Genomic DNA, 9,520 nt, shown 5'->3' with positions numbered 1-9,520 from the left:
CATGAGCAAATCATTTAATACTGTATACAGCCTGCTCCCGAAACCAGCACTCTCGATCCTTCTCACACTGTTTTACTTGTCCCACTTCCCATTCACCATCAAGCATATTATTTAGTTTACTTACTATTTGTTGGGTTTGTTTGTTGTCTGTCTTCCTCTACCATACACACACAAACACATATTCACACTTACAGAGAGTAAGCTTGCTGTAGGCAGGGATTTTTGTGTGCTTTCATTGATGTATCTCATGCTTTTAAAACAATGTCTGGCCCACATTAGATACTCCAGAGTTGTTAATACCTCCATGAATGAATGGAGGAAACAACAGGAAACCAGCAACAGTGGTTATAGCTGGAAAGTGAACTGGGTGAATGGAGTCATGATGGAAAATGGTGTAATTATATTTATTTTTCTTCCTTTTTAATGTTGTTATGTATGTTAACCATTCAAAAATGTTAATAAAAGAATAAAACAATAAAATATAAAGTGTAGTCCTGAGTTGATGACACCCCCTTGGGATCCTTGTATAAGTAAATAGAAAACTATCTGATGGCTCACTAAATCCACGTTTCACAATGTTACCACACATGAAGGCCTGCTGAAGATAAACTCACAATCTGAAATTACAGAACATATGAACAAAGTTTGCCATGAGTGCTAAGAAATACACACAGCTACTCCTAGGACTACACAGCCCACATGATCTTCAGATAAATAATCAGATGGAATCCCATAAAAAATATGTGTGTATGTATGTATATATATAGCTCTAGATATGCAGACATGTATTTTATAGATGAGATTATAAATACAAAGTAAAAATTAAAATAAAATAAAGTACTCTGAAGAAATACTTTAAAGGTTAAAAATTATAATTTATAAAAATAAAGAACACTGAAATTTTTGAAATTTCACACACCTAATAGATGTGTTAAACAACAGCTTTGTCACTCATTTCAAATGCGCTGGGAGACACTGAGGAAATCATCCACAATGCAGCATAAAGTGACAAGGAAGTAAAAAATATGAACATTCCAAAAGGAGAGAACAGAAAACATGAGGAGAGATAAAAAAAATATTCAAATAAATAATGGTTAATAATTATCCAAATTAATGAAAAGAAAACAATTTTTAAAATGCAACAATTTCTAAGCAGAAGTAAAAAATCCATCTCTAGACACATCAGAGTTAAACTGTAGAACCAATTAGAAATAAGTGTTGTTTTATTTATTTTTAACAACATTTTAAAGATTTCTTGATTTTAGACAGAAGGAAGGGAGAGAGAGAAAGAGAGAGAGAGAGAGACAACGATTTGTTGTTCACTTTTTTATGCATTCTTTGGTTGATTCTTGTATATGCCCTGACCTAGGATCAAATCCACAACCCTGGCATATTGGGCCAATGCTTTAACCAACTGAGTTACCTGGCCAGAGCAGATAGAAATTTTAAAGGCAAACAATAAATAAATATATATTAGCAACAAAGGAGTAACAATTAAACCAACAAATTTCTCAACGGTAGCAGAAGACAAAAGACTGTCAAATACTTATTTTCAAAAGCCTGAAAAATAATATATCCAATTTTTACTCAAGAATTAGGATGAAATTATAGACACTTCTGCAAAAAGGAAGTATCAATCAGTTCAGGTTGCTATGACAAAATTCTATAAACTGGGGGGCTTAAACAAAAGTCATATATTGCTCACGGTTCTGGAGACTGTGAAGTCCAAGATCAAGGTGCCAACTGCCCAGGCTCCTGGTGCTAGCCCACTTCCTGGCTTGCCGATGGCTGCCTTTTCCCGGTGTTTGCACACAGGTGGTAGAGATGGGGTGGGTGAGTGGGGGAGAGGGGGTTCTGTTCTCCCCTCCGTTTTTTAAAAAGGATACTAATCACATCATGGGGCCCACCCTCATACCTTCATCTAAACCTAACTACTTCCCAAAACGCCCCACCTTCAAATACCATCACACTGGGGGTTGGGGCTTCAGGATATAAATTTTGAGGAGATACAAACTTTCAGTCCGTAGCACAAAGAAAAAATGTTTAAGAAATCATTTTTTTTTAGAAACATTAATAACAGATATATTCAGGAAAGAAGAAAACTGAAAGCAAAATAAAGTAAAATGGAAATGGTAAGTAAAGAAATTAATAGGCATATAAGTAAATCTAAAGCAAATATTAACTGAGGGAGGTAGAAGAGGGTAAAGGGGGATGAACAGTGATGGAGGAGCCTGGACAGGGTGGTGAACATGCATGCAATACATAGGGGTGTAGTATAGAACTGTACATCTGAAACCTACATAATTCAGTTAACTAACGTCACCCTAATGAGTTCAATCAAAAGGTAATGAAAATTAAAGCAAACATTGATTGTCTAATACACTAACAATAAATGATAAATGTTATAAAAATAAGGTGGAATTCACCAGCCAGACAATAATAACAAGTAAAATTGTGGGGGACGGTGATTGAAGTTGAAGCATACACAGAATCTTGTATTGGTTAGTATAAGGTATGCAGAGATATTAACATCACATTTTATTAAGTATGCATATTAAACTATGAACTAGTAAAAGAATGAAAATAGAATTCTTCATTTTTATTTCAGCTAATTCCCCCCCTGTTTTTTTTAAATTTGCCGCTTTGTTTTAAAGCAAACACAGACAGCCTGACCAGGCAGTGGCGCAGTGGATAGAGCGTTGGACTGGGATGCGGAGGACCCAGGTTCGAGACCCCAAGGTTGCCAGCTTGAGCGCGGCGGCTCATCTGGTTTGAGCAAAAAGCTCACCAGCTTGGACCCAAGGTCGCTGGCTCGAGCAAGGGGTTACTCGGTCTGCTGAAGGCCCACAGTCAAGGCACATACGAGAAAGCAATCAATGAGCAGCAACTAAGGTGTCACAACGAAAAACTGATGATTGATGCTTCTCATTTCTCTCCGTTCCTATCTGTCCCTATCTATCCCTCTCTCTGAAAAAAAGGGGAAAAAAGCAAACACAGACATCATATTACTTTATTTGTCAAAACCTCAGAACAGAACACCAATAACACTAACAGACAAAGACTTTTTACAACATAAAGCACAACCCTGGCCAGGTGGCTCAGTTGGTTAGAGCATCATCAATCCCTGGTCAGGGCACATACAACAATTAGCCAAAGAATGCATAAATAAGTGGAACAACAAATCGATATTTTCTTCTCTCTTTCTCTCTCCTTTCCTCTCTAAAATTAATAAATAGCACAATCTCTCTCTTAGGAGCACACCTCACCTTTTCCTTACCCCATCCCCTCTTCTCCTTCCTACAGGGGTGCATCTCCTAAACTCAAGGGTTCCCAGAAACTTGCAACCAGGGGAGCAGAAGACAGTGGCAGCTCCTCCCAGGCTAACCCCCTGAACCTATCTCCAAGATTCTCTTTTCTCCGACTCTGCAGTGAACACGGCAGCCCTGCCTAGGTATGTTTCTGTCCTGTAACATTTCTAGAAAGCCAAAGCAACCTGCCATAGCCTTTTTGTTGCTTCTTCTATCCTAAACTCTTCCTTGAGTCACTATCCCCAGATACAATACACTGACTCTTAAAATTACCTGGACTCACGTTATGAAAGCTTTCCTACATGGAGTCAAGAACCTCCACACAAAAACAAATAAAATAAAGTCAATAAATTAAAAACCATAAACCACAATATCATTAGTTAAAATAACAATATTAATATTAATGCCTCAATATAATTTAATAATCTGTATTCAATTTTTCCTAAATGTTTCAAAATGTTTTTCAGACACTTAGTTCAATTCAGGACCAAAAAAAGATGAACACATTACTTTTCATTGCTGTTTCTTTATATCTATCACAGTTCCCCCACTCTTTATGTTGTTATTTCTATTGTCACTTATTTGTTGTAAAAACGTATAGAATTTCTTGTTTTCTGTATTTACATGATTGCATTCATGTGGTATCAGTTAAAGTCTATTTCTTATAAACCTTAGATCTAAAGGTTCAAACAGCCTGACTGGGCGTTGGCGCAGTGGATAGAGTGTCAGACTGGGATGCGAAAGACCCATCCCATGTTCGAGACCCCGAGGTTGCCAGCTTGAGCGAGGGCTCATCTGGTTTGAGCAAAAGCTCACCAGCTTGAGCCCAAGGTCGCTGGCTCGAGCAAGGGGTTACTCAGTCTGCTGAAGGCCCATGGTCAATGCACGTATGAGAAAACAATCAATGAACAATTAAGGTGTTGCAACATGCAAAGAAAAACTAATGATTGATGCTTCTCATCTCTCTGTTTCCTGTCTGGCTGTCCCTGTCTAAACCTCTCTCTGACTCTCTCTCTGTCTCTGTAAAAAAATAAATAAATAAAATAAAAATAAAGGTTCAATCAGATATGATTAGTTTTTATTCTTTTTTGTTTTTTTACTTTTCAAAAATACTTCATAGGTGATACTCTGTAGCTTCTACTTTATCTCATCAAAAGATATAATGTAGTGGACTATATAGAAAAATCCAAGAATATCTACAGATAAACTCTCAGAAATAATAAAAACATTCAGCACACTTTCTAACTATAAGGTTAATATACAAAGAGTAATTGTTGCTTATCATCTATAACAATTTATTTTAAATGCTATTTTTAAAAAGTACTATTTATAAAAACAACACATGCTCTCTTACATACTCAGAAATGAATCTAACAAAAGACATAAAAGACCTTTATGGGAAAATTATAAAAATGTACTTAAAAACCCAAAAGAAAATAAAACAAATAGAAAAATGTACTATGGGGCCCTAGCAGGTGGCTCAGTGGATAGAGCATTAGCCCAGTGAATGGATGTCCTGGGTTTGATTCCCAGTCAGGGCACACAGAAGAAGTGACCATCTGCTTCTCTTTCCCTCCCTCTCCCTCTTCTCTCCCTCTTCCCTCCCTCTCCCTCTTCCCTCCCTCTTCCCCTCCCACAGCCAGTGGCTCGATTGGTTCAAGTGTGACCCCCAGAGCTGAGGATAGCTCAATTGGTCTGAGCCTAAAAGCATCAGGTGCTAAAAATAACTCAGTACTCAAGCATTGGCCCCAGATGGGGTTGCCAGGTGGATTCTGGTTGGGGTACATGCAGGAGTCTGTCTCACTATCTCCCCTCCTTTCACCTAAAAAAAAAAATAAGAAGAAAGAAAAATGTATTATGGTCATGAGTGAAAAGATTAAATATAAGGATTTTAATTGTCCTCAATGTAATATATATATAAATTTAGTTTATTCCACTAAAAATCTTAAAAATGTAAGAGGAGGGTATGATTTAATGTCTGAATCTAAAATTCACATGCAAAAGTAAAAGAAAAAAACTAGCTGAAAGACTTAAAGAAAATAAAGAAGAGGAATTACTATGTCAGTGTTCAGAAGTTATTTGAAAGCTATAATAATCAATTATACTTATCAATAGTTATTAAGTATTTACCATGTGCCAGGCACTGTATTGAGAATTTAAGATATAGTAACTCATTTAATCCTCACAATGACTCTATGAATTATCAATTGTTAGTATCCCCTTTTTACAGAGGACAAAACTGAAGCATAGAATTTAAGGAAATGCTCAAGATCACACATCATATCAGCTGTATGAAACAAATTAATCAATGGAAAAAATAGATTTCTCAGAAATATTTATATATTTATGTAAGTAGACATACACAATGTATACGTGTGTGTGTAAATATGTGTATATTTGTGTGTATATTCAATACTGGGGATAGACATACATCCAGATCCAGATACGTGTATATATATATATATATATATATAGTCTACGTAGCAGAGGAAGCCTTCTGATCAGTAAGAATAATATAGACAATTCAATAAGTTGATGAGAAAATTGTTATCCATGTGGAAAACATACAATAAAATCACTACAACGTTTTAAAAAATGATTTCAAGGTGAAGAACAAAATGATGAAATGTTTAAAAGAAAATAAAAGATATCTTTATGACATCTAAATAATAAGGAATTTCTTAAATAAGATAACAAAATCAAAATTTAAAAAAAAAATTGGAAAAGTTAGCTAAAAATAAAAAATTTTCTCTACTCAAAGATTACACCAGTAAAATAAAAAGAGAAGACACAAATTGACAAAGAATTAGTATCCAGAATATACAGACAAAGCCTACCAATTACTTTTAAAAAATAAATAACTCTTGCATTATGGGTAAAAATAAATAAAATGACAATTTATGGAAAGAAATGAAAATGGATAACAAAAGTATTAAAATATATATACACCTAACTTTACTGTTAATTAAAAAATTGCAGATTAAAACAATTAGATAATATTTCATATTCATAAACTTGGCAAAAATTAATATCTGAAAATACCATATTTTGATGAAAATTTGGAGCGATGGGAATGCTCAAGGGCTAGTGAGAGAAGAGATAATCAGTACATCAATTTTGGAGAGCAATTTGGCTATATCTAGTATAGTTGAAGACACCCATTTCTCATGATCCAGCATTTTCTAGTTAAAAATAATTGCATAAGGTACTACTAAGGCATGTGTAGAATGTTAACTGAAAAAAAAAATGGAAGCAATCTAAAATCTCATCAACAGGAGAATGGACAAATGTTATGATGCAGTAAAAATCAAAATTCTAGAACCAAATGTATCAACACATAATGTTGAATTCTTCAAAGCCATCTACACAATGGTATATACAGTATGATATGATGTCATTATGTGACTTTAGAAACCATATGTAGAAACAATATGAATCCATGCATGAAAATGATAAAAAACAGATAATTACATCACATATTATATGATTCCATTTAAATGAAATGTCCAAAATAAGCAAAACTAGAGATACAAAGTAAATTTATAGCTGCCAAAGGCTAGAAGGGATTAGGGAGTCAAGGTGTGATAGCTATCACTAAAGGCTATAGGGTTTCTTCATAAAATGATGAAAATGTTCTAAAAATGATTGTGGGTGCAGAACTCTTTGCATATACTAATTAAACACCATAGAACTGTATACTTTGAATGAAGTACACGGTGTATGAATTATATATTAATAAAGCCATTATATAACAAAAAGAAAAAGTTAATGGTTACCTCTGCAGAAAAATGTTGGGAAATAAGATTCAAGAAATACTACAGGGGCTCCAATTTTGTAATGTGTCTATTTCCTATAAAAACCTGAAGAGCCCTGTCTGGATAGTTCAGTTGGTTAGAGCGTCACCCCAATGCCCAGAGGTTGCCGGTATGCTCCGGGGTCAGGGTGTATACAGGAACAGATCGCTGTTTCTATCTCTCCCTCATCCTTCCTCTCACTCTAAAATCAATAAATAAATAAATATAAAAAAAGAAATTTATTTTAAAAAAGAAATAAATAATAAAAATCTGAAGAAAATATAGGTTTTAAAAGTGATAGTTGAAATATGCAAGGTATTCATTACATGCTTTTCACATTTCTTTTGTTTAAAATACATATAATTTAAAAGGATTAGGGGCTACTACAAACAGAACGTTGTATCCATGAACTATGACAGGAAATAAAGGCATTCAGGATGCTTCACATGTTCCTGGCATGGGTGATGGTGGGGAACCAAAGGAAGCCGAGTGACAGGGGTGGAGGTGGGGTGGGGGTGGGGGTGGGGGTGGGGGTGGGGGGATTAGGGAGGAGGAAAGGAGGAAAGACAGGAGTAGGTTGCAGGGTAGGAGTTTTGAGAGGCCAGGAAGTGAATAAATAATTAATTCAATTTTCCAAGGGTCCAAATTGAAATACTTATAAGATATCCAAAGAGAGAAACCAAAGAAACAATTGGAAATATAAATTTACAAATTTAAATTTTTAAAAAGATTAATAATTTTCTGTTTACAAAATAATAAAAAGAATATTTTCATAATTATGTGTGTGCTTTATAGACAATGCTTTAGGGAAATAATAATCCCGAACAGGCATTTCAGGGAAAAAGGAAGCAGCCCTCTGCACGAAGGCTGCGTGAGGCGCAGGAGAGCAGGAATGAAAACACAGTCCCAAATGGGGACTGAGAGAGACAGAAATGTGGAAGAACAAGAACCCAAAGAGGATTAGAGAAAAGGGCCTTCCTTTATCTGCCAGCCCAGAGAGAGAGGTCTGGGACAGGGACCACAGGGAAGTCTCTGGCCAACACCATCTTTGGCTGTGTGCTGAAGAGAAACTTGGTCAAAGAATTAGGAAATAGACGGTTTCAAAATGAAACTCAGCTACCACGGGCTTCCTTCTCCTACTAAGAAGTCCCCTGTCTGATCTTCACTATTGATAGTGACAGCTACTGGGTCCTGAATGTGTTGATTTCCTGAGCCTTTGCCAGTTTCTCTGTAAGTAAAGGATACACTATCGTCGAGGATTGAGGATTGTCGTGAGGTTAAACGGTATTGCAGAGGTGAAGGACTTAGTACAGACTTTCTGAAATGAGGTTTCAGTAAATACTTGTTCTTACCCCAGACCTCCTTGTATTCTTTTTTTTTTTTTCAATCAGTGAGAGGAAGGGAGGCAGAGACAGGCTCCCGCATGTTCCCCAACAAGGATCCACCTGGCAAGCCCACTAGGGGGCGATGGTTTGCCCATCTGAAGCGTTGCTCTGTTGCTCAACAATGGAGTTCTTCTTCTTAGCTGCTGAGGCAGAGGCCATGGAGCCATCCTCAGTACCCGGGGTCAACTCGCTCCAATAGAACCATGACTGCAGGAAGGCCAGAGAAAGAGAGAGAGCTTGACCTGTGGTGGCACAGTGGATAAAGTGTTGACCTGGAATGCTGAGGTCACCAGTTCGAAAACATGGGCTTGTCTTGTCAAGGAACGTATGGGAGTTGTTGCTTCCTGCTCCTCCCCCTTCTCTCTCTCTCTCTTTCTCTCTAAAAATGAATAAATAAAATCTTTTTAAAAAGAGAGAGAGAGAGCGAGAGAAAGAGAAGCAAGAAGGGGAGGGACAGGAAAGTAGATGGGTGCTCCTCCTGTGTTCCCCGACCGGGATTCGAGCCTGGCACATCCACACACCGGGCCAATGCGCTACCACTGAGCCAACTGGCAAGAGCACTTTTCTTTTTTCTTTTTAATACGGATACACTATATTTTTATGAGGAACTGCTATAGTTATAAGATCTATCCAGGTATCTAACCCACAAAATATTGATTAATAAAAGGCTTTTCTATATTTTTTAAATTTTGTAATGCAAGTGTTTATTGAAATAGAATTGACATGGAACATTATATTAGTTTCAAATATAAAACAAAGATTCAATATTTGTATATGCTGTGAAATGATCACTACAATAAGTCTAGTTAATATCCATCACCACATGTAGTTACAATTATTTTTCTTGTGATAAGACCTTCTTAAGATTTACTCTCTTAGCAAGTTTCAAATATGCAATACAGCATCATCAATTATAGTCACCATGCTGTACATTATATCTCTTGATTTACCTATTTTATAACTAGAAGTTTGTACACTTTGGCCATCTTCACCCATTTGGCCCACTTCCTACCCTCTGCCTCCAGCAATTTCC

This window comes from Saccopteryx leptura, chromosome 3, assembly GCF_036850995.1.
Source record: "Saccopteryx leptura isolate mSacLep1 chromosome 3, mSacLep1_pri_phased_curated, whole genome shotgun sequence".
In the NCBI taxonomy this organism is placed as follows: domain Eukaryota; kingdom Metazoa; phylum Chordata; class Mammalia; order Chiroptera; family Emballonuridae; genus Saccopteryx; species Saccopteryx leptura.
Note: the sequence above shows the minus strand (reverse complement) of the source record.